Below are 26,221 nucleotides of genomic sequence, written 5' to 3' on the forward strand. Positions count from 1 at the left end.
CGTCTTTGTTGCTTCCAAGTTTTGGCAATTATGAATAAAGCTGCTGTAAACATCCGTGCTCATGTTTTTGTGTGGACCTAAGCTCTTACCTCCTTTTGGTAAATACCAAAAAGACACAATTGCTGGATCATATGTATGGGAAGAATATGTTTAGTTTTGTTAAGAAACTGCTAAGCTGCCTTCCAAGAAAATTTACATAATTTTAATTATGCCTAGTGCTTCCTTTTATTCTCAGAAATGTCTAAGTTTGGGTGATAAACTGAACGGTCACCCTACCGAAGACAGATAATCTCTCCTGAATTACAGAAAAACCATTTCACTCCAGCATTTCTGTAGTCGCATTTCTTTGAACCAAACCGAAAGCAATCACAAGTAGCAATTAATCTCCTGAGGACTACAGGGGAGGAGAGAGAGAGAGAGAAAGAGAGAGAGAGAGAGAGAGAGAGAGAGAGAGAGGCAAGCAGAGTGGCTTTATCTTCCTTGCAGGGGAACTTAGCACAGCGAGGTGAAGAAGCTTCACCAGCCCCAGCCGACCAGCTGCAGAGCAGAAGGGCCATCAGAACCTCTGCAAACTCCATTAGATGCGCCACCCTCTCTAGACTAAACTCTTCTTTTATTGTCCAATTAGTTAGGGTTCCTTAGATTCTAAGAATGGCACTCGGGGTATTGAAAATGGAAGTGTGTCAGTCCAGGGAGGGGCAGTGGCCGGTAATTGGAGGGAGGTCCCTGACAGTTCTCCCAGCTTGGGCTGTGCTGGGTGGTGCTAGGATGTCCCTACCTAGCCTGTCCTCCAAAGCCTGCTCCATGCCCGGGGTCCTGACTGCAGAGCCAAGAGGTCCCAACCATAAGAAAGAGAATTATGGGGCTGAATAAGTCCTCGATGTCGTACCCTGTTGCCTATTCCTACTGGCCCACTGATTTGGCCATTGGGCTTCTGGAAGCAGCATGGGCAACACCCCACACCTGTGCTAACACGAAAGCCCCCAGATGTTATTTCCTATGTTCCAGGGACTCTTCCATGCACTTCAATATTCTTCAGTCCTCATACCAACTCTATAAAATAGTTGTTACTCATCCTCATTTTAAAGAGGTGGAAACTAAGGAACAGATAGGTCGAGTTAACTTTCCCAGGGTCACGACACAGGTAAGCAGAAGGGCTGGGACTGAAATCTGCAGGGGCTGGTTTGTTCCAGGATCTGGTCTTCGTGACGAAGCTATGGCATCTCTTCAGTGAGCCAGCCAGGTCTGAATTTCCCTCAGTTGACCTAATGGGTTAATGGAGTCTCTCTGTCATCATCTCTTCCACTGGAGGGAGTATTTTACAAACAGTAAAAGTGCATTAATTTGGATCCAAATAATTTGACATAAATGGCAGGCCTCTCAAACTCAATTTCCTTCTCTACAAAACAGGGGTAGATGCAGTACTGATATTTGTTGCAAGAATAATACCAAAAGATGTTTCTAAAGTGTAGAGTCCTTGTAACAGGGAACCACCACAGTGATCCTAGCTTCTACTACTATTATTTTATTGTTACTGTTCTCTTAAGGCTGAAATGGAACTTTCCCTCTGCAATATCTTTGAAGAGAATTTGTAAAATGATACAAACAGTGGTTTTAGTATTTAAGGTACCTTTAAGGGTATTTTAAAATGCTACAAAAGCATCTGCTCATATGTCAACAATCACCATGCAAATTACAAGTCATGCTTAAATATTCCTTATGGCACATTTACAAAGGATCTCTTCTTATTGAGCCTTTGTTGGCCAAGCTCCTGTTACTGCACAGAATTCAATGGAATACAAAGTCAGTTAATTTAAATATTCTCGATCATTCAGAAAAGGCTTTTTTTTTTTTTTACCAATTTATTATATTTCCATGCAGTAAGGTTAAATTTGTAGACAAATTTAAAAAAAGAGACTAATAAAATCAAATGCATGTGTAGAGCTTCCTGTTGAACATCCCGGCCAACACTCCCAGCTACTAGCCAACATTCCCAGATTCCACTATAATTAGCAACCCTCAGGGCACCTTTTATGATGTACATGGATAGGGAGTTCTCTGTAAATTTGCATTCATGAGGATGATTTTTCAGTGTCCTGAATCTTACCATTTTGACTCAGATGTGAAATTATTTTCAATGCTAAGAGAAATAGAATTTGAAAACAAGATATTTAAATCAATTAACCTACCAACAAATGACCTTCAACAGAGGGGCTTTTAAATGACATAGAAGAGCCAGGTCAAAGTTGTTACCTCTCTAAGGAAAAGGAAGGTATTTCAAAAGCTACCTCTCTGCTCCGGCTGGTGGGAGCCTGCTCTTTATTCCTCTTCAGTTAATGACATTTCTCAAGTATTATCATCTTTGAAATGATACAAGATAAGTTTCCTCCCAAAAGTTTCACAGTTTGGACCTAGAACTTTTCAGTCCTTCAGGTGGAGGAAGCAAAGGTGGCATTTGTGTTTGGGGCTCTCATTTGTCCTTTATGGCCTAGATTTCATTCATTATCATAAAAATCAGCATTTTGCCTTTCAGGTTAACCCAGGAGACTTAGAAAATCTGAACTGCCTCTGATAGAGAGTTCACTGCTTCTAATAGCGAGTTCTTGCTCAGGGGTCAATCTCTTCGAGTGTCGTGAAATCACTACCAAACACAGGTTGTGGGTTGCCTTTCCTGTCAACAATTCTGTTTCTCTAGGAATTGTTCCCACCCAGGGACTCTGGAGAAGAGACGCCCAGGCTGCTGTGTTTAATTACAGGAGACCAGGAGGGCTGGAGGGAGTCAGAGAACCCAGAGAATGATGCCCCCCAGTGCCTCCAAGGTCACAGATCCATTCCCAGGGCCTGGCTATCTCAGAGACCTGAGAGGTCTCTCAATGGGTATGACCAACTCCTCCCTAATCAGAACAAGCTTGAGTGGGTTGCCCATTCCTGGGGGGAGGGAAGCCTTGTGAAGGATATTCTAGTTTTTCCATGTTAAAAACACATCATAGGCAAAGAAAAAAATTTTGTACTTTTCTCATATCATAAATCAGTGGTTCTTTTAAAATATGACATGAAGCAATAAACCGTAAGGAGCAGGAAAGAGCAAATGGCTTCCAGTCAAAAACTGTAAATCAGGACTCAGGATCTGTAAGGAGGCTGCTAAAGCTCTTAGTGCCTAGCTTTCCTGAACTGCAAATGAAAGCCATCCAATGTCCAGCCCACCTGCTTCATAGCGTTATTCTGATAATAAATGAGATAATGTGAAAAAGCGACTGTGATTGAAAAGTTTTAGACATACATTTATAACTACTTCTGTTTTGAATTAATTTGATGGTTAAATTTATTATTTAAAAAAGTTATTTTTCACGGCTCATTTCCCATTGCTAGAAGACACTCTGGAATCTCGTGATAGTCTTTAGGCTAAGAATCAATTGTTAGAGCACAGAAACCAGTGAGGAATTAAATTCAGCCGCTAGGAGCAGGGCACCCCTACTGCCTCCCCTCTATAACCCCATCACTGGCATGTTTTTCCTCTCATATAAAAGAAATCCACAAGTGGGCAGTCCAGGGCCAGTATAAGGGTTATACAATATCTACACTGTGGGGGACTTGGCTATTTCCAGCTTCTCAGGCTGCCATCCTTATGCCTTGATTCTCAGCCTCATACTTTCAAGATGGTAGCCAGAGTGCTTGCAACCATGTCTGTAATTTGAGCAGGCAGATGGAGCAGGGTATAGGGCAAGAAGGGGTATGTATCAGCTGAGTCAGCTCCTTTTAGAGAGTTTTCCTGAAATTCCTATCCAGCAATTTCCATTGATTTTTTTTTTGGCTGGGCACCAAGTAAAACATGGGTTCTCTTAGTAATTAAGATGGGAAGAATATTGAATAGGTCTCTGTTATGCCAGGAATCAAAAATTATGAACACTAGAATGTTAATCATTTTATTCATTTTCAATTTCTAAGATAATTTTAAGCTGGACATCTTAGCAATATCCTAAGAGAAACAAAGATCCACAGCCTTGGCCAGAGTCTCGATTGCAGGGCTGAAATGAGAGCCAACCTTTCCCCATCCCTGGTTAAGTGCTTTACTCAGCAGGCTGCCCCATGGTTTGGTTTCAAATGCAACCACCATGTGAGGTTCCCACCAACCCAAGAGCTAGGATCAGTGATGTGGTTGGCAGAATAATGGCCCCCAAAGATGTCCATACCTTACTCTCCAGAACTTGTACAGATGCTACCTTACATGATGTAGGGACTTTGCAGATGTGATCAAGGGGATGGAACCTGAGATGAGATTATCTTGGATTATCTAGGAGGGCTCAATCTAATCACATGAGTTTTTAAAAGCAGAGCATCTTTCCCAGCTGTGTCACAGAGATGAGATTGAAGAAGGATGAGAGATTTGGAGCATGAGAAGGACTTGTCCCTCCTTCTCCCTGTTGCTGACTTTAAAGCTGCGGAATGGGGATGGACATGAGCCAAGGAGTGCAAGTGGCCCCCAGAAGCCAGAATGGTCAGCACGGAGAGTGGGACCTCAGTCCAACAACCCCAATAACGCAATTCTGCCAGAACCTGAATAAGCAAAGAAACAGGTCCTCCTCTAGAGCCTCCAGAGGGAATGGAGCCCTGTAGACATCTTGACTTCAGCTTCATGGCACCCACATCTGCTTCTGATTTACTGAACTGTAAGATAATACATTTTACTGTTTTTTTTTTTTTAAGATTTTATTTTATTTATTTGAGAGAGAGAGAATGAGAGACAGAGAGCACGAGAGGGAAGAGGGTCAGATGCGGGGCCCGATGCGGGACTCGATCCCGGGACTCCAGGATCATGACCTGAGCCGAAGGCAGTTGCTTAACCAATTGAGCCACCCAGGCGCCCTACATTTTACTGTTTTAAGTCACTAAATCTGTGATAATGTTACAGCATCAATAGGAAACTCTTACAAGTGGATGGACAGAGGCTGCAAGCTCTTTTATACTGTTTTACACATTTTTAAAAAAGATTTTATTTATTTGACAGAGAGACAGAGAGAGCATGTGCACAAGCAGGGGGGAGCGGCAGAGGGAGGAGCAGGCTCCCCGATTAGCAGGGAGGCTCACGTGGAGCTGATCCCAGGACCCCGAGACCGTGACCTGAGACGAAGGCAGATGCTTAGCCGACTGAGCCACCCAGGCGCCCCTATTTTTCATATTTTAAAGCAAGCTCAAAAATGAAATGTCTCGGGCACCTGGGTGGCTCAGTCGTTAAGCGTCTGCCTTCGGCTCAGGTCATGATCCCAGGGTTCTGGGTTCGAGTCCCACATCGGGCTCCTTGCTCGGCAGGAAGCCTGCTTCTCCCTCTCCCACTCCCCCTGCTTGTGTTCCTGCTCTCGCTATCTCTCTCTCTAATAAATAAATTAATTAATTAAAAAAAAAAAGAAATGTCTCCTTACCTGCACAGGAACGTCTGACAAATTAACAGGTGGAAACCATTAAAAGGTGAAAGGTGGTTGGGACGCCCAAGATCCCAGGCATTGGAAAAGCCATGTCTTAACAATAACATGGGCATTAGACTCACTGTTTCCTTAACCTCTGAAGTTCATGGGTGGGATAGGGGCTGGGGCTTGGAAAGCAAATTAAATGTGGGTATGTGACAGAGTGGTGGGGACCGTGGCATGAACTGGACCATGCATGCCATGTCCAAAGGTCTTCAAATGCAATTGGAGTTAAAACACACAGCACCAGTGGAAAGATTTCCGCTTACGGGGGACGCATTCAGCCCCTGCACCACCCTCGGTTTCTGCTAAGGCCACCAGAGGGAGCGGAAAGCAGTGAGAACACAAGGGAAGAAAGGGGTAAAATGATAAGTCAATGGAATGAGGGAAGAAATAGGGAGAAGGAAGGGATCTCAAGATGCCCCAGGTGGTCCCCCTCTTCCCCAGAAAGCCATTTGGTTCTTCTCTTTGAGGCAAGCAAGGTCATTTGCCTTCAGATCTCATCCACAGTAGAAGCAGCTGGCATCTTTTTTTTTTTTTTCCCCTACAGCAGCTGCTGAAGCAGCAAGATAGCTGAAGGCCCGGGATGCCCAGGGCGCTGGTAACCAGACCTCTCCCAAGGCGAGTACAGAGGCAGACAGGGCTTGTCCTCACAGTGGGCAAGGTGAAGGAGCACACAGAGAAGTCACAGGGACAAAACTCAGATGTCTACAGAAGCCAGGCAGCTGATGTGAGTGAGGCCAGCCAGGCGGGCAGAAAAGCAAAGTCCAACAGCTCTGGAGCAGAGTGTGGACCAACGCCGAACACGTTCGGGTGCGGGCACCGCAGGCTTGCAACCTCATCTTTACAGCAAAGCGCAGATAAGATTAGTGGGAGCGGACTGTTGGTCACCCCGCTAGGCAGCGGGTTCGGGGGAAGAAAGGTCCAGGTCTTTGCTGTCATTGTCCAAACACCCAGTGCGGTGCCTGGGACACTGTAGGTGCTTAGAATACTATTTGTTTAAGGAAATAATTATGTCAAGGGTAGTTGGGACCCGTAATAGGTCTTCGACTTTTGTCCTCCAGTATTCTGCCATCCCCTCATCTAAGGGTGTCTAAAACCCATAACGATTTCGCTTTCTGCCACCTTGATCCAATGAGTCATCAGCTTCACACCCTGTCAGCAGTCATGACATAGTCTACAAATTTTAATTCCTGAGTTCTTTTACAACTTCTCATCCATCAACCCTTCTGTGCTCTGGGCCTCACTGGCCTATAAGTGACCTCTCGTGGTAAAAGAGGGTAACTGCACAGCTAAGTCCCTTTTAAATCTAGACCATTCAATTCACACCAATTCAATCCATAGTCATAAAGTGTGGAAGGAGAGAAAGTCAGAGTAGAGGACTTTTGAAATAAAGCTCTAATTTAAGAAAACAAAGAAGAATTCCATGTAAGTCTTCCAGATGTTAACATGTAAAGGAAGCATATATTAGGATGTAGAGGATATAATTTTCTAATTTCTTTTTTTGTAACTTGCTTCCCAGGATTGCTGCAAAAATTGGAACGGAGTTTTTCCATCATATATTAGGGTTTAGACTCTAAATATCTGGCATCATATCGGGAATCTGTCATGTATAAGATGTATGAGCTTAAGGCATATCATTTGTAAGTCTCTGAGACTCAGTCTCCACATCTGAAAAATGGGAATAATAGTTATACCTACCATGCTGATTTGGTTGTTACGAGGGCCTAGTGAGGCATGTGCAGTGTTTTCTCTATGGGCCTTGTAATCTTTGGTTCATGATATGCTCTCATCATTAATCCTCAAATGGCCTGAGGATTTATTTAGCCACTTACTTATTTTTAAATGTTATAAGCTGTACCTGTAACCAGAAAGTGTTACACTGATATTAATTTCTTAGGGATTAAGGAAAAAAAATAATAAGCTCTGTGACCAATGATGGAGCTTTGGTCCACCAGCCATCTGTCAACAATATTAAACGGGTCAGATTGATTTCTTCCTCTTCCTTTCCTTTTGAGCACTCTCTGAAATTTTGTTCCTCCTTATTCTCAACTCAACTAGGGCTATTCATTTGCTTTATTTCATTTTTATCTTTCTGTAGCCAGCTTGTTCCCATACTGTCTTATAAATGGCCTTCAATTAATTTATGACTGTAGGTTCTTATTGGGAATTCATGTGCGTGGTAGAGGGTCAGTCAGATGACGTTTAAGTCATTTGTTGTGCAAATTATGTAATGAGGTCCTGTTATATATGTGGCATTGTGCTAAGCACGAGGAATATAAAGTGAGTAAGACAGACAAGATCCTTGCCCTTGTGTATTTTATGCTGGGGATTAATCAAATATATGCTGTGAGTTTTGAGAAGGGCTGTAAAGGGAACAAACAAGGATGAACATACAGGGGATGGGAGAGTGAGCATGCAGTTAATAACCTGAAGGAAAAGTATTCCACAGTGAGCAGCATGTTCAAAGGTCCTGAGGTAGGAGCAAGGAGGCACATTATACTGCCCTTCACCATGTATAAATAATGTATTGGCCATCTCACAGATTTGTAGGTATACTCCATCACTGTGTATACATATATATGCATAAATATATATAACATAGATATTACACATACATATATAAATATGTAATATATATGTATCTTAAAACCTCATTAAGAGTAGTGTTAAATCTGGGGCGCCTGGGTGGCTCAGTCGTTAAGCGTTTGCCTTCGGCTTGGGTCGTGATCCTGGGGTCCTGGGATCGAGCCCCGCGTTGGGCTCCCTGCTCCGCGGGAAGCCTGCTTCTCCCTCTCCCACGCCCCCTGCTTGTGTTCCCTCTCTCACTGTGTCTCTCTCAAATAAATAAATAAAAAATCTTAAAAAAAAAAAGAGTAATGTTAAATCCTTAGCTCTGAGAAAAACTAGTGTCAACATATAACTTTCAGATAATGTTCACTAAACATGTGTTTCGTGAAAAGAAAAGTGTTTGGAAAAATAATTCAGAAGATATCTTATGGATCTGCAACCAACTATTAGGGCTTGGCAACAGACTTCAGGGCCTGAGGTCATAGTTCCTCATCATGTTGCTACACACTGAGGCTCCCAGCAGATTGTGGGGCTTTTAAACTTAACATATTTTCTTTCCCTGCACCTGTTAAACTATTTTGCTACACACAGGTCTAGGTGAGCTTTTTTATCCCGGAAACAAATATCTTAATACTCAGGATTATGAGGTTTTGAAGGCAGGAAGAAACCTTTTGAAAGGTTCTGTGAAATCTTTATTAGCGCAAAACCTGTGTACCACGAAATGGAAAATCATTTTTTTCCTTTTAATCTTTGCTGTTCAGACAGACGCAGCCTTGCCCTTTTCCCACTCCCCATTCATTCTGTAAACTTCCCACGTCTACTCTGTGTGAGGCACGGTGTTTGTGGTTAATGCAGAGAGAGATGGGGAAGCATGTGGCAGGGGAGACGTGACTTGTGCTGAGAAGCTGACAGGGAATCGTTCACAGGGTTTTTAAAGAATCACATCGTTCGCTGCAGATAGGAAGCTGGGGGTGGGGGTTCCTGCGGGAAGTGGGGGAACGTGTCTAGAAAGATGAACAAAAAAAATCATGAAAGGTTTTGAATACCCTAACAGAAGAGGCTGTTTACCAATTTTTCAACCATCATGAAGGTTTTGAAGGAAAAAAGTGAAAGAGTAGAATCAGTATTCACCTTCCAGTTGATCTTCATGAGTTGAGTGTTTGTTATATTGAGGCTAGGCCTATATAGGTTCCCCCACTCGCTTGATTTATTGTGTTTTTCTCTTCAAGTCTTAGAGGAAAGCATACCACAGAGCAAGCAAAGAGTAATCAACTAATGGCTCATTCTTTATGCAGAAAATGAAGATGTCGTACATGAAAATCAATTTACATTGAGTTGAAAGACACACTCACATTTAACTCTGAGTAATTTATCCTCCTGATGCTCCTACAGAGGAGTTTAACAAACCCAAGATAGGAGATGAATTTACAACATAAAATTTCTTTTTCTCTGGAATGAAATATTGATGCATCCAAAGAGACAGTTAAAGTCAACGTAGCTTCTTAATTCGGTTTCAGAGCGAAAACTTTACTTTAAAAAGTTGGGATCCAATTTATTTGTCTACTGGGAGCTACTCTGACAGTTTTATTTAGTTTAAAAATCAGAGTTCAAAGGTAAATTCATTTTTATAGAAACAGAGCCTATAAAAATGTAAACCCTAGAAAGATTGATATTTTAAGAGTTAATCTCTTTATGCCCTTACCTTCTTCACTTTCCCCAAACAAAATGGTGCCATATCTTGAATGTTTTTTAAAAATGGAGGTATAACTTACCACTGTACCTTCTTCACTTTCCCCAAACAAAATGGTGCTGTATCTTGAACGTTTTTTATTTTTATTTTTATTATTTTTTAAAGATTTTATTTATTTATTTGAGAGAGAGAGACCATGAAAGGGGAGAGGGTCGGAGGGAGAAGCAGACTCCCTGCCGAGCAGGGAGCCCAATGCGGGACTCGATCCCGGGACTCCGGGATCATGACCTGAGCCGAAGGCAGTCGCTTAACCAACTGAGCCACCCAGGCGCCCTTGAACATTTTTTAAAAATGGAGGTATAACTTACCACTGTACATGCACAGATCTGAAGGGTACAGCTTGATGAGTGTGTGTGTGTGTGTGTGTGTGTGTGTGTGAATGAACATACCTTGTATCTATAGGATATAGGACACTTATCATCCTAGAAAATTCCTTTTTGCCCCTTCCCAGTCAATATCCCTGGGGATAACTGCTCTTCTGACTTCTATCATCATAGGTTAGATTTGCCTCTTCTTGAGCTTCTCCAAAATGAAATCATTTAGTATATACTCTTTTGTGTCTGGCTTCTTTGGCTCAACATAATGTTTTTGAAATTTACCCATGTTGTTGCATCTGTCAATAATACAGATTTTTTCTTTAATAACTCAGAATTTTTTACTGTTGAGTAGTATTCCATCACATGAACATACTGCAGTGTGTTCATCTTTCCCTTGCTGATGGAAATTTGGGTGGTTTCCAGTTTGGACACTGTTTTTGACAGATCTTGATGGGGTTTAAGACTGGGAAAGAGAGGCAAAAGAAATGAACTGAGAATTCTACGTTATGAGTGCAGTTTTGTTTTTTTTTTTCAGATTGTTCTGGATACTTTACATTACAAGTCCCTGGCAGAAATAGAATCTACCTTTCTCACACCCTATAAAGTGTCTGAATCAGAATTATTAAGCATCCAGTTAAAGATATCTGGTTCAGCATGGTGCTAATGAATACAGAAGTGTGGATTGAATCTTATGTGAGCTTGTTGGGGCTTTTGGCAACAAGAGCTCCATTCCCAGGTCTCAGAAAAGTGCTCTCCAGTGTATGCTACTGGGCACAAAGTTAGTGGAAAGGGTCTATGTGCATCTCCTGGAAAAACTCCTCATCCAGACAAGAAACGTAACCAAAAGTGTACTGTGGTCAATTGGGTCAATCATAAAGTCATTTGAAAAGCAACTTATTTAAATACCTACTTAGACAAGGTTAATAAGATGCTAAGGAAGTATTAATGGTAATTACTACAGTGATTCTTATATATTGCATACGTTATCTTTAATTTTTACAACTCTACCGAGTAAGTGTTGTTATGCCCACATTTTGAGCGAAGAAACAAACTCAGGGGCATTAAGTAAATTACGGTCATGGGGCTAGTATTCAGCAGAGCCAGAACTTGACCTCATGGTGTCCCGTTCCAAAGGCCACCCATTCTCTTTACCCTAAGGCATTTTTACAAAATTAGTAGGCACCATACCTTTCATACTTAATGAAGTTAGAGATAAAACTGGCTCACTTGTGATCTATCCATGGTTCTGATGAGGAGGAATTTAAATCTCTGATAACTTTGTGCCAAAAGAATTGGCCCGGGGTGCACCTGGCCGTCTCCGATGGTAGAGCATGAGACCCTTGAGCTTGGGGTTGTGAGTTCAAGAGATTACTTTAAAAAAATAAAATCTTAAAAAAGAAGAATTGGCCCCCAAAGCTTCCACCAGTCCCCAGCACTATACGACAAAGTCTTATATCCGATGTGCTTATGAGAACAGCTTTCATCAGTCCTTTGGCAGAACACCAGTCAAAACATTTCATCATTTCTAATTTTCTTCTACCTTGAAAATAAAAGTATTTTGATTGTGAGATTTTGCTACTGCCTCTCAAATAATGTGCACCCTTTAAAAATAGCAAAGAATGGCAGATATTTTTAGGTTAAAAACAACAACAACAACACACATGGAGATATCTCATATTCCAAAGAGAAGTCTTCCTGTGAGAGCTTTCTCTATTCATTTTCATTCAGCAGTAAGGCCACCTGCAGAAAGACTGACTCTCTTTGCAAGACGGTTTCTTAAGAGTCTGCCACAGACATAAACAGATGATAGGACAGAGAATTAAGCCAAAAGGGCCGAGAGCGGTGGCCATCCTGTGGGTGTCCTGAAGAGGCCACATCCCCATAATGTAAGCAGGCAAGACAAAGTGAGATGAGGCACCGCCGACAAGAACATTTCAACATCAGAGGTTCATTTTGCTTGGAGACAATCCAGGTTTCTTAAAAACAGTAGTGGATCATTTAACCACAGCAACAAGTATTGGTATTTGCACAACCATTTTCCAATGCACCAAAGGAAAGGTGCTCTACTGTGGCCGGTGTTTCATCTGGATTTTAAACACTCCTTAGGTTGTATGAAGTGGGATACTGGGAGGGGATAACACCCGTGATGAGCAGGTGCTGGATACCACCCACCTGTCAACCTCCCTCAGACCCTGTTTGACTATGTAAAGTGTGGAGGCTGGAGTTGCCCCAAATGTCACTTGACCTTTTCATAAGCATCTCTTCTGGGTTATATAAAATCTTCAAAAATATACATTTAATACATGAAAGTATTATATTACATAGTTACACAGTAATTCGTTCCCTCGGCAGCATTTTAAAAATGGATCACCTCAATGGACATGAGAATGCAGAGAGACAGGACTCTTCCTATATACTGGCCTACTTGGGAGTATAGTTGGCTCAACAATTTAGCAAACATCTTGGGCACATATATCGAAATTCATCAATTCAACAAGATAACGTCAAAGTCTCTCAGGCCTTTTTATACGAAAAATGCTTAGAAATAACTTAAGTTATTTCTGAACTTACTCAAGTAGAATCTCAAAGATGAGAAATGAGGCTTCATGGTTGTTTTGACATTTCTATGATTACTAGTGAGTTGAACAGTTTTTTAAATGCCTACTGGCCATCTGGATTTTTTCTTTAGCAAATTGTTCATGTCCTCTGCTTACTTATCTACTGTGGCCTTAGTGTTATTCACAAAAATTATATATATAAACTATGTAATGAGGATACTATCCATTTAACTATCAAATCCGATGACTCAGGTGCCGGTTTGTTTTAACCTAATCCTAAAGGAGGAATCCAAAATAAAGAAACAGTTAAGTAGAAGAGCAAAAAAAAGAAAAAAATAACAAACCAAACTTTCATATTTATAGCTCAACATGAATTGCTACTTGAGCCTAAATCAGAAAAGCAATTAGATAATTCTCCAACTAGAAACTCACATGCAGTGAATGAAGTCTTTCATAGGAAACTTTAAAGCACAGCAATGACACAGATATAATTCAGAGAAATCTGTCACTATCACATTGACATGTCCCCCCACTTTCTATTGAGTAGAAAATACTGAATCAGTTTAAATATATCTGGATCTGCACAAAACCAGGTTTCCTTTGTTCAGCAACAACAAGCCAAAGCATTTTACATCTTTGTTCAGTCCACACACTAAAGACTGAAATTTTGGGGTCAATATGGGAAACCAGAGACATGCTGGATGTGGACCCCAAGATGGGAAGCTTGTGGGCACAGCTATGGGGGGACAGCCTCTTATGCAAATGCAAATGCGGCCAATGACAGCTTCCACTGTGGCAAGAATTCTGATGCCCAGGGTGCAGGTACCGCTGCAGTTTATTACTCTTTGCAAAGGGACTCAGAGTTAGCACTTTCAGAAAAATACAAATCTGAGCAATATTTATTCCTTACAGATAGGGAAGATGCCCGCCCTCAATATTTGCTTTAGCTTTTCGATTACACTATAAAATTAACTGTGGTGGGTTGTTTTATTCCTCTTTTATCAACCAAAACCACCCATGAGATACAGAATTTAGTGATCAATTCTTTAACTTAAAAAAAAAATAAGTTAAGAAAGATTTTAGGAGACAGACTGATAGCCAGTGTGAGGAGGCAGAGCTCAGAGGGAAATTAGCAAACATTCAGCTACGATGTTCTCAAGGGCAGGGATTCATGGTAATAAATGGAATCATTTCAAGCTTGAAGGAGGTCTCCTGTGGGACACGGCACAGACAACTTCAGGGATCACTGCATCTCATCAGCCTAAAAATGGAGCTGTCTGTAGAATTTCCAGGTCAGCAAAAGATACAGGAGAGCTACTAAAATCTAACAAAATGAGAGACTGCCACGAATCATTTATAAAGGGTTAAGAATGCTGTAGATTAACACATTAGGAGGACACACACCAAATCTAGAATATTATCACCACGGCGCTGAAAAATGTTATTTGTTTTTTTTTTTTTTAAGGATTTTATTTATTTATTTGAGAGAGAGAGTGAGAGAGAGAAAGAGCACAAGAGGGGGGAGCGGGAGAGGGAGAAGCAGACTCCCTGCTGAGCAGGTAGCCCGATGCGGGACTCGATCCCGGGACTCCAGGATCATGACCTGAGCCGAAGGCAGTCGCTTAACCAACTGAGCCACCCAGGCGCCCGAAAAATGTTATTTGTAAACCATGGAAAAAATAAGGTGAGACAATTAGATGTCTGAGTGAAGTCCTATAGTGTTCCTGGTAAATCCTGTGTTTGCCAAATTGACAAAGAGAATCTATGTCCAAGTATCCTCAGGTTCACATAGTTCTTTCCCACCATGAAAAGAGATGCTTATTGAATGTGCTCAATACATAAAGCCTGAACTGTATCCAGGAAGAAAGTTATTTGATCAATCCTTTAGCATCTTCAGAGAAAGACTTCATACAACCTCTCCTAGGGGTGAAATTCAGGGGGCCAGGGGCAATGAGTAACCCCCAATTCATGACTAATTTAACACAATGGCCTTTCCTCTCCTCCCCCTGCCTCCCGATGCCCTGTTGCCTCCTATCAGAAGTGTTTACAACTCGGAAGATGACTAATGGGATGGGGGTGGGGGTGGGGTCCTATCCACTGGCAACACCTTTCCTTTCTCTGAAAATAGCTGAGTTGTCTCAAGATAAGACAGCAAGCAATAAGACAGAAAGACAGCAGCGGATGCTGGATGGGCTTAGATAATTTTGTAACAGTGCAATCCCTTAGAAGTTTCAAACTGGAGCCTATAGGCTGTAGAGTATTTTTGTTTTATTTTATTGGCTTTGCCTTTAGAAGGCATATTCTCTCCTGTTTGCTGCAAACCTAGATGCTCCCAGTTGTCTTAGACCTTGTCTGGTTTACTCTTTACCGATACTTCTTTTGTGGCCTGATGCATGTTCAATTTTGTAAAGCATGTGTATTGTGCTTGGAATGTGTATATTGCCTAAATGTTGAGGCAGGGGTCTTTCTATATTCAGAGGGTCAAGTTCATTAATAATGCTGTTCAACTTTTCTACATCTTTGGTCCTTTTTTGCCTGTTTAAGGTATCATTTTCTGAGGGATGTGTGTTAAAACCCCCCATTGTAAGTATGAATTTGTCTGTTTTCTCCTTGTCATTCTATCAAATTTTGCTTTATTTACTTAGAGGGTTCAGGCTCAGAATTTTTATAACTTTTTGATGAATTACTGCAAAAAAAAATATTTGTGCCTTCAGGTCTGCTTTGCATGACATTTATGTAGTTACACAGGCTCTTATTTTTAAAAATAGCTTTCTGGTTTATCATTTTCTATCCCTTTGGCTTTACGTCATTTGGTTTGGGAGTCAGTCATATAAATAGTATGGTAGAATTTCTGTCTTTTAACATGTTAAAAGTTATGTCTGTTAAAAAATTACATTTATATTCTAATTGCTAATATACTTAGACCTATTGCTTCCATTTTTTTCCCTATTTACCCAGCCTGTTCTTTGCTTTTGTTCTTCTCCTTTCCCTGCTTACTATTAGAGTGAATAACTTCTTAATTCTTATTTTACAATCAAAATGACAGGTATTCTGTTGCTATTGTTTTTGTGACTACCTTAAATTTTTAACGTTTATTCAAAGTTCATCAACATTTCTACCCTCCTCCAGAAAAAAGGAAGGATCTTAGAATACTTTCATTCCAATTACCATCTACCACATATACTGGTTGTTACCTAGTGTTTTAATTCCGTCTTGGGTTTAACTCACATCCCAAAGACCTTATTATTGTTGTTAGTCAATGTTTGTTTAAATGAAACCTCTTATTTACCACTTTCTTTTGTCACTGTTCATTATTACAACCTACTCTGATCCTCCAGATTCTATCTCATTCTTACAGAAATAAATCTTTAGCCATTTTTTAGGGAGTGTTTATAAAAAGCAAATTTAAAAAAGTCTTTATTATACCTTCCTGCTTTAAAAAAATATTTTTTTGGGGGGGTGGAGTCAAAACATATACAGTGAGGTGTGTGATGTGCATACAGGCAAAGAGCTTAAGCTCATTGAATTTTTGCATCTACACCCAAGCAAATACTACCCTGACCAAGACTTGGGATATTTTCATCATACCAAAGGGTTCTGTCTGCCCTTCTCTGTTAGTACTCACCCCTGCTAGTCAGACATTTCTCTCTACTGATTAAGTTAGCCTAGTTCTTGAATTTCATATAAATGGAGTCATAGAGTAGGTGCTCTTTTGTATCTGGCTTCTTTCACTCAACATAATATTTGTGAGATTACTGTTTTCACCAGTAGCTTTTCCTGTCATTGTGGATTCCATGTCATTATCACTCTTAAATGATGGTTTGCAGGTACAGAATTCCAGGTTGATAGCTATTTTTCCCAGCTTTTTGAAGATGTTATTTCAATGTTTTTCAGTCTTTACTGTTGCCAAAAAGCAAGTATGCCGCCAGCTAAATTGGTTTTCCTTTGATGGCAACTGGTCCTTTTTCTGAGTTATTTACTTTCCCCTTTCTGGTTATGTTTAAAATGCTCCTTTCATCTTTGGTGTTCTAAAATGTCCATATTTTATGTCAAGAGAAGGATGTGTTTTTGGTAAGGCTGAAAGAATAGACAGAAGTCAGAGTTCTTCATCAAGGTGAAGGCTTAGGACTCTCCAGGTATAGGCAATCTCTCTAGACTTCTGCATCATTGGGGTAGGTCTTGACCCCACACCGGGAGGTGGAATGAGTTTGGCAGATGGGATTTTTCAAGTTCCCTTCTTGAAAAAAAAAATGGCAACTCTTGAGGAGCTCAGCCTTGTATGGGGTTTAAGTTTTAGCTCCCTGCATGCACCGGGTCAGTCCCAGCTGCTGTCCTTGCATGCATGGGAGTTAACACAAGGGTCTATTTCCAGACCCCGATCCCAGGTCCCTAACTGCACCTTTCTTATCTGGCTCCTTTGAGCTTCTGCTTCTTTTCTTGCACCTTTTGAGTCTCTTTCCTTCTTTCTTTTGATCGCAATGTTTATGTTTAAAAAGTGTATTTTAACCAACTTTTCTACTTATTTGTGGCTATATGGAGAGTGGCTATAAGGAGACTATATGAACTCTGTACACCCTGTTGCCAGAATATGAATCTCATTCACTAATTTGTCAGTGATCCTGCCGGCCCTTGGGGGCTTACGAGGGGCTAAGCGCAAGGACCCTGAAGTGAAGCCGACCTGCTTTTGAATCACTGCTATAACTACTGATGAGCTGTTTGGTACTGGGTAGGTTATTAACACTCCCTAAGCCTCAGTTTTCCTTAACTCCAAAAAGAAGATGATAAAAATTCTTACCACAAGGGCACCTGGATGGCTCAGTCGGCTAAGCGTCTGCCTTCAGCTCAGGTCATGATCTAAGGGTCCTGGGATTGAGCCCCGCATCGGGTTCCCTGCTCAGCGGGGAGTCTGCTTCTCCCTCTCCCTCTGCTCCTCTCCCCCGCTCGTGCTCTTTCTCTCTCTCTCAAATAAATAAATGAAATCTTTATAAAAAAATTAAAAAAAATTCTTACCACAGAGGGCTGTAGGGAGGACAAAATATGCTAATGCATGTAAAGCACTTGGCCCAGTACCGTAGGAAACACTCATCAATAACTATTAATATTATGAAACATTGCATAATGACATTATTAAACTTATTAATTTTCCTATCTAGGAATCAAGTTTATGTACAAGTTGATGCAACATAGAAACAGAAAGGCATCTTTCATGAAAAAGAAGTACTCTGAATAATAACTATGATACTACAAACTCTGTATATGTGGACTCTATCATGTTGCTCTTTGTAAATAGCGCCCGACAAAAATCCTGTGTTCTCATATTTTATACATTCTGAGCTGAACTTTCCAAAGTGTCGAGAGAATCCCTGCGAGTCAGAAAGAGAACATTAAGACAGAGAACACTGGCACTTTGCTTCCTCCAGAAGGTAAATCAATGCACTTGCTTTCTTCATTGAGAAAGGTGTTATGATCAACAGACAAACTAAACCGTGTGCTTAGCGATGCGGTTGGTTTATACGGTAGCGCCCACTCCTTTAACTCATTGCAGACCAGTAATAAAGGAAGGGTTCATTGACCGGGTCTGAGGATCACTCTTTGAACAGCATGGCTCTGGGGACATCTTAGCAGGATTGTAAACGTGACGTTACCATTATACAGGAAGGAAAGTACCCTTCCCTCAGAAAAGGATGCTCAGGGCTTGAGTAAGCAGAAAGCTCATGTGGAGAACTAATTATGCTACCTCATCAAGGAAAGTTCATTGCTGGTTTATAATGAATGAGTCATCATCTGTTACAGAGTCCAGAGGCCCGCTGGAGTCTTAACTAGAGCTGGTTTTGGGATATAGTTGGATCTGTCAGTCCTACAACTTATCATTTGTGGGTCTAGGGGATTTTTAAGGTGATTATGATTAGCACAATATTCATTTCTATTATTTCCCTTCTAACATTTTTTTTTTTTTTTGGTAGGAGGTGGTAGTCTTTCTCAATTGTGTTTGCATTATTTTCAAAAAAAAAAAAAAAAAAAAAAAAAGGAAAAAGCAGCATTTGGACTGGCCTGAACTTCCAAAGCAGATCTAATAATATCTTCCATGTATATTCAGAAGGAATTGGATTGCCACCATAAGGTCAAATCAAACATTAAATCCAATTCAGAAGCAATTTTTTCAAGCCTTGTGGCGGGACAGCAAGAACATTAAAGCTTACAGTGTAAATATTACTGACACTTACAAAATATCCCAGATTTTGTTGATTCTCTTTTGAATTTCTGCTAACTAAATGTTAGTCAAAACTTTTGAAGACTGAGTTAAGGACTACAAAAACCAAACCAAAACAAAACAAAAAACCCAAACAAAACACTGGTCTACTGCAAAGAGAATACCCTAGATCTGACTAAAGAGAAAATTTTAATTCTGGGCTTAAAACTACAATGATTTTTTTAAAACACTGAATTAAAAATAATGAAGTTTAAAAACAATCTAATAAAACAGTATTGGTAGACTTGAACACCACACAAAACAATTACTGTAAAATTCACTATCGACGTCACTTCCCAAAGGTGTGGTTTACAAAACTTACACGGTTATTTTGGAAATAACAGTTTTCTAAATCTTGCACAGAATTTAAAGTCACCTCACTGTCCTCAAAAGCCTCCAGTGAATCTTTGCTCTGGGCATCAGCAGGGCTATACTTTGGGCCAGTCCACTTGTAAAGAACATTTTCCACACACAAATCTCAAGTCTATCTTATTCTACACACGTAAAGTTGCCCGAATTTGGCAAGATTCTTAAAATCTGAATTACATTCTCTGCATTTGTGGTTACACAGCATTCTTAATAAATTTATCCAACTTGTCATTTTTTTCAGTTAAAGATGACTTGTTTTCCTCATCTACTCAAAATGGACTTTGAAATTAAAAAGATTTTGTTATTAAATTTCACCTCCACTATCACCAGCAAAGGAGATACCATCAAAACGCCTCTTCTGAAATGATTACAAGTGAGAGGCTATTGCAGTATTAACAGAATTTTCATTAAGATCCAATTTAAGGTCTACACTCTATTTTCTGAAATAAAAAGCATTCTTAGATTCAAAAGCAGAAAAGGTTATCTGAGTTATAGGCATTGTGTGACTACAAAATGAGGCACCCAAAGAACTCACCTTATCAACTCATATTAATAGAGAATATATTGGCTCATATCATTCTGAGTTTACTGTTTATTTGGTTTTGATTTAAAAAAATTATTAGACTTGTCTGTCCACCCATCCATCAAGATGCAGATCACTCTGCAAACACCAAATCCTTCTAGATGAACTGATTTGGTTCCTGTGGTTCCTGACACTCATATGGACAGTTTTCTTGAAGGTGTTTGAGAGAATAGGGAGTCTTGAGCTTTGCGCAAAGACTGATTCTTCTATGGCACCCATTGACTTTTGTTAATGTGAAAGTCACTGGGATCAAATGTCAAGAAATACAAACTACCCACTTGGAAAACAAACGGTGTAGCCTCTCCTCAATGCCAATTCTCAAGAAGGTGTGTATGGCAGCATTCATGGGACAAGAAGCCACTGTTTTCTGGTGGTGGTGTTCTATGCCCCGTGACATTATCCTCATCAAGGGCGCATAAAATGCACCGCCCCAAACTCTGAATTCCAGACGCTCCTTCCAAGCATTCTCTCCTGACTTCTGTACTTCTAATCTCCACCTCTTGGTTTCAGGGGCACAGGTCTGCAGACGAATGACAGAACTCATACCCGAATGCAGTTCATCACAGAGCCAAATTCATCTCTGTGGCAATACTTTGAAACTCCGTGACAACCGGAATGGCTTTAATAGCTAATGACAATCTCCTTTCAAGAGCTTTATGAATATTAATACCCTGATCAAAGAGCAATATTTAAAAACAAGGAGCGTGTCTTCAGTTTCAACCCCAATGTCTCTGAGTTGTAAAAGGCCCGTCGTTTTTACAGGTTACAGGTGTGCATTTCAATGAGGTGGGCTTGACCTTGCTTCTGCTGCTGGGGTCAGAGGCCACAAAATGTTTGTTATCATTTTTATGCTCTTCAACTGACAAAAGTGAAACTCGGGATTTCAGTCTGTCAGTTTTTAAATAGATACAAGCAGGTAACGGCCATGTGCTCAGAAAAGGGCTAGCATTTTTGGAAGTAAAGAAGCAGGAGACATCATTCCTGTCTTTAAGGAGATTACACTCCAACTGGGAAAAGATTACTAACATAATCAACCAATTAGAAACCAATATAAGATACTTTATTTCTACCCTGTGTCAAGGATTCTGCTAGTCCCAAGGATATAAAAAGATCAAGATCTTTAGTCCCTGCTCGAGGCGATGCATAATCATGCAAGTATAATAAATAGTAACAAAACAACAATAACAATGGTGAATAACATTCCACGAGGACTTACTGCATGGTAGTGTGCCTGGTGTTGCTTGGACTATCATGTGAGTCCATACAGACTTTAGCAGGATTTGAAAGGGCCAGTTTAGTCAATTCTCATTCTGAGTAATCAAAATAAATTGTATTACCATAATCCAGTGTTACCAAGAATGATCAATTCTGCTTTTGCTAAGTATGAGTCACTAGATGTTTGTTTCTTCCTGGCCATGCCTCTGGTTTAAGGAAATGTCAATTCTCTATAACATTTAGTAACTGTTCTGAAACCGTATGACATATTTCCTTCCCCCCCCTCAAGCTTTACCGAGACATAACTGACATCCTGACACATCGTGTAGGTTTAAGGTGTACAATGTACTGATTTAATATGTGTATATTTTGTGAAATGATTACTACCGGAAGGTTAGTTAACACATCCATCACCTCCCAAAGTTACAACTTGTGTGTATATGTGCATGCTGGGGGGTGAGAACTTTTAAGATCTACTTTCTTGGGGCACCTGGGTGGCTCAGTTGTTAAGTGTCTGCCTTCGGCTCAGGTCATGATCCCAGGGTCCTGGGATCGAGCCCCGCATCGGGCTCCCTGCTCAGCGGGAAGCCTGCTTCTCCCTCTCCCGCTCCCCCTGCTCGTGTTCCCTCTCTCGCTGTGTCTCTCTCTGTCAAATAAATAAATAAAATCTTTAAAAAAAAAAAAAAGATCTACTCTCTTAACAACTTGCAAATATACAATATTGTTAGCGAAAGTCACCATGCTGTACATCATATCTTCAGAACTTATTCATCTTATAACTGGAAGTTTGTACTTTTGACCACCTTCCCCCTTTCCTCTCTCGGCCCCCTCCTCCCTGAAATACTGCTGGTGTGAATTTAGTGGAAAGGCTGCTGCTCAAGTCTGTAAGAAAAAAAAGGCCCATCCTCCTTTGTGGCTCCTCATACAGCATGGGCATAAAGCCAAGAGAAGAAAACATTCTAAATATTCTAAAATACTCCTTCTAATCCTGAAGAAGAAACAGCAAACAAGACTGGTTATTCGCCCACAAAAGCCCTCCAAACAACTGAAATGTGAAGGTGATTGGAAGCCCTTGTCAGGCAGAGACCTAAGCTAATTTATCATCAGGGAGGCCCCCATTACAAGGATCCCCCCGTTAGCAGGGGCGCCTTGAATGTACACTGGTGCTCAGCATCCCGGGTGCCCACAGCCCATACAGCTGTGAGACCCTGAAGGGTCTGGGGTTTCAATACACATCTGATGGGAGTTCTTAGGCGGTCCTAAATACGGGTGTTCCTCAGTTATCTCTGCACACCGTCCCCCAGCAACCCATCCATTCCCGTGACCTCGATTATCCACACGTTAATTCTCCCAAGGACGGATCCCTTCTTCACACTTCTCTGTGGGGCTTTGTGTCAGAATATTTAGTGCCTCCTGGATATCTCCCTGCAGCTGCCTGACCTGTCCAAAGACCAACTGAGGGTCTTCCTCTGACATCACAGTACTTCCTCCCTATTTTATCAGTTATCTCAACATGCAGTTCTGACACATTTCCAAACCGGTTCATCTTTCCCCCCAGGCTCCTTCTCCGTCTCCTACACGGTTCAGACCCACCACTCTGCCCCAGAGCCACAATATCCATTCTCATCTAGGCTACAGCTTAACTCCTCACTGTCCTCCTCCCTGTCTTTGCTTCCTTCCAGAACGTTCTCCACCATGCAGCTGGACTGCCTTCCTAAAATGCAACTCTAATCATGTCCCTCCTTTCTTTCTTTTTTTTTTTTTTAAGATTTTATTTATTTATTCATGAGAGACAGAGAGAGACAGAGAGAGAGAGAGAGAGGCAGAGGGAGAAGCAGGCTCCCAAGGAGCAGGGAGCCCGATGCGGGACTCGATCCCGGGACCCCGGGACCATGACCTGAGCCGAAGGCAGACGCCCAACCATCTGAGCCACCCAGGCACCCCCCTCCTTTCTTTAAAATGCTTTTTTCACCATAGATCTCTGGGTAATGACCCAAGCCCTGACTGCAGCCTCAAGGCCTGCAGGCTCAGACCCCACTGACCTACCCAGCTTTATCTCTCATCATCATGCTCCCGCCCCCATGCTGGGCACTTATCAGGACTCTCCCTCACCTCTCTGCCTGACCAGCTACCGCCCACCTTTCAGAACTCAGTCTAAAAATCCTTTCTGCCAGGGTTCTTCCCTTACCTCCCCCACACTAGGCTAGGTCCTCCTGTTACATATCCCCATAGCAACATAAACTCCTGCTTTTATGGCACAGATTAGGAGGGTCATTAACAATGTCCTCATCTGGAAAACCTCCTCATCCGCCCTTGTCCTGGGGCTCTTCATCCTGGGTCTGCAGGCCTCCACCACGCAGACCACGGCACTAGCCCAGCATGCTGTCATTGGCCAAGGGCACAGTGGTCTCCACACCACACCGCGTGCTTCTTAAAAGCACGTATCTTTGTCTTTCATCCACCACTCACTCCTCAGAATCTAGGGCAGTGCTAAATGCTGGTGATAAATGCCGAGTGAATGAAGGGTGAGGAAAACGCTCTGAAAGCAACTCCTCAGTACAGAAATCTGATCCTGACACTTTCCAGCTCAATGGCTTCCCATCTCACTTAGAATAAAATTCAAAGTCCTTTTCACCACCAATCAAGTTTTGCATGATTTTGTCCCTTCCTCCCTATCTGACCTCGTGTCCTACACTGTCCTTTTTGTTTCTCGAACACACTGCACTCATTCTCACAACAGGGACTTTGCACCTGCTGTTCCGTCCACCTGGAGCCATCTTCTAGATTCTAGTGTGGAATTAAAGTATTTCCTGGATTCTGCATACGGCAGGAGAGCACAGAGGAATATCAACCATTCCACATGGAAGAAACACTACCGCAGTGGGCTCCTGGAAGATGAGCAGACACCTGCCAGATACAGAAGGGCGTTCCCTATAGAGAAAATCGCACCTGCACTGGGGAAGTCCAGGGATATGAAAGCTTCTTCCAACACTAAGGAAATTCCCGCCAGCCCCACAGGCACCCAACACATAGTCATTCACTTAATTCAAATTGTTAATCTTTGAGTTTTCAACATTCCTCATCAACTTTGAACTTTGGGTTTGGACCACATCCTCTGGTGTCTGACTAATGCAGAGGATTCCTAATAGGTAGGCCTGTCAGAATGAGCTGTGGGGCTTTTTCAAATAACACCAGGGTCCTGGACATCCTGTTGGGGGGACTCCCCCATCGCTGACCCTCCACCTTCAGCTTCTCCTCCGTCCCATGATCCTGTGCTCTGGAGAAAGTGCTGCCTCTCTCAGCTGGGAGGAGGCAGGAGAATTAATGGAGACCGCTGGGCTTGTGTCGAGAATCCTGGGAAGGGTGGTCTGCCCTGGCTGTGTCTCTCTCTCCTTTCCAGATATCATCTTCATCAGAAAATCCACCCCTTGCCCCCCCAAAAGATTTTTACCTTCTGCCAAAAATGCTTACCCACCACACTAAGTAAGAGAACGACATGCCAAGGCTGCTCTGTACTCCCCAATGGGGTGGGTGACCCAGCTGTCCAGGTGGGAGATGATGGGGAAATGTTTTCCACTTACAGGAGAGCGGTGGGAATCACTGGGGATTCCCTGGGAATGTCTCACATGCCCTAAGTCGAAGTTCTCATTTCTCAAAGCTCCTGATCAGAGTCAGCCTGTGATAACACTTCCGCAAAGGGAGAAAAAAAAAAAAAAACAAACACACCAAAAAACTCATGGAAGGTCCTAGGCTTCAGGAGAATCACTTGCTCATTTGAAAATTTAAATTTGGGGAGAAATAATCTAGCCGCTTTGCATTTTAGAGCTTTAATGCGTTATTTGAAATTGAAAAAAAAAGCCAATTATATCTTCCACTTAATTAATATAAACAAATCACAAGACATGCATTAGATCACATGTAGCTAGAAGACAAAGGACCGGCCTTCCCCAACCATGTTTCTGATCACCTCTATGAGAATTTTAAGTATATTTTCCTTTCCTCCAGCCCCTCTCACTTTCAACCCGCAGTGGAAGAGATCATATCAAAACTGTGAAAGTCATTTATCTCAATAGTTCATGATGTGGTCCTAGGAGGTTCTTGATAAGCCAATTCACCAATCCTTCGGAAGGTAAGACAGTGTAACGGTCAAGAGCAAGCCGTGACACTCAACAGCTATGTGTGTGCAGTGTTGATGTCCGTTTGCTCCCAGATGCCTACATTACAGAATTACTGTAAGGGCTAAAAGAAATACCATGGCTCCAGGGTTTAGGATGGAGGCTGGCATGCAGTAAGCAAAGCAAAAACTACCTCTGTTACCTCTAGCTGAGCAAGTTAGGGGTAGACGTGAGGCAGTGTATGAGAACCAGACTTTCCAGGAAGGTCTGCCATAGCCCCAAGAGCTAGCTCTGGAACAGGATGCTGAAAGCCAAAAGAGGGGAAACAGAAGAGAGCAAAAACGGAACCACTGCCTTCCTGTAAGTGGCACTTAGCGACGTCCTGTGGTGCTTTCCCCCGGGAAAAGGAAAGTTAACCTGGTCACCTTTCTTTGGAGCCTTGGTTTTGCATTCAGGTGTGGTGCGTGCACGCACACACACATCATCATCATCATCACCACCACCATTACCACATTGCACCTCTAAACTGGCAAAGTGTCTCTAAAAGAAGTGATTTTTCATATAAGAAACAAAAGCCAAAAAAAAAGGGCTTCTGTCGTGAGTGGCACACGTAGGGCAGCTCCATTGCTCTTCGTGCGGAATCGACATCAAGAGATTTTGGAAGCCTCTTCCCTCTCGTGCTCTCTCTCATTCTCTCTCTCAAATAAATAAATAAAATCTTTAAAAAAAAATAAAATAAAATAAAAAATAAAAAGGGCGCCTGCGTGGCTCAGTCGGTTAAGCGACTGCCTTCGGCTCAGGTCATGATCCTGGAGTCCCGGGATCGAGTCCCGTATCGGGCTCCCTGCTCGGCGGGGAGTCTGCTTCTCCCTCTGACCCTCCCCCTCTCATGCTCTCTGTCTCTCATTCTCTCTCTCAAATAAATAAATAAAATCTTTAAAAAAAAAAAAAGATATTTTGGAAGCATAATTTTTTGGTACCTGGGCAGCTGGTGATTGTTGGTCCCAGTGCCCTTAAAAAAAAAAAGAAACAAA

General features: G+C 41.8%; 1 protein-coding gene and 1 non-coding gene across 5 annotated transcripts in view; one reads left to right on the forward strand and one right to left on the reverse strand.

Annotated features, from left to right (window-relative positions):
- The window catches only part of APBA1 (amyloid beta precursor protein binding family A member 1), a 210,138-nt gene that overhangs the window by 95,617 nt on the left and 88,300 nt on the right, over nt 1-26,221 (reverse strand). The gene's annotated exons all lie outside the window — the stretch shown is intronic.
- Nucleotides 25,769-25,857, forward strand: LOC123850346 (U11 spliceosomal RNA). Its single transcript, XR_006792309.1, has one exon. It is a non-coding gene; the product is annotated as a U11 spliceosomal RNA (small nuclear RNA).

Source organism: Mirounga angustirostris, unplaced genomic scaffold (genome assembly GCF_029215605.1).
Source record: "Mirounga angustirostris isolate CCGP_5_RB_7025 unplaced genomic scaffold, mMirAng1.0.hap1 SCAF_15, whole genome shotgun sequence".
In the NCBI taxonomy this organism is placed as follows: Eukaryota; Metazoa; Chordata; class Mammalia; order Carnivora; family Phocidae; genus Mirounga; species Mirounga angustirostris.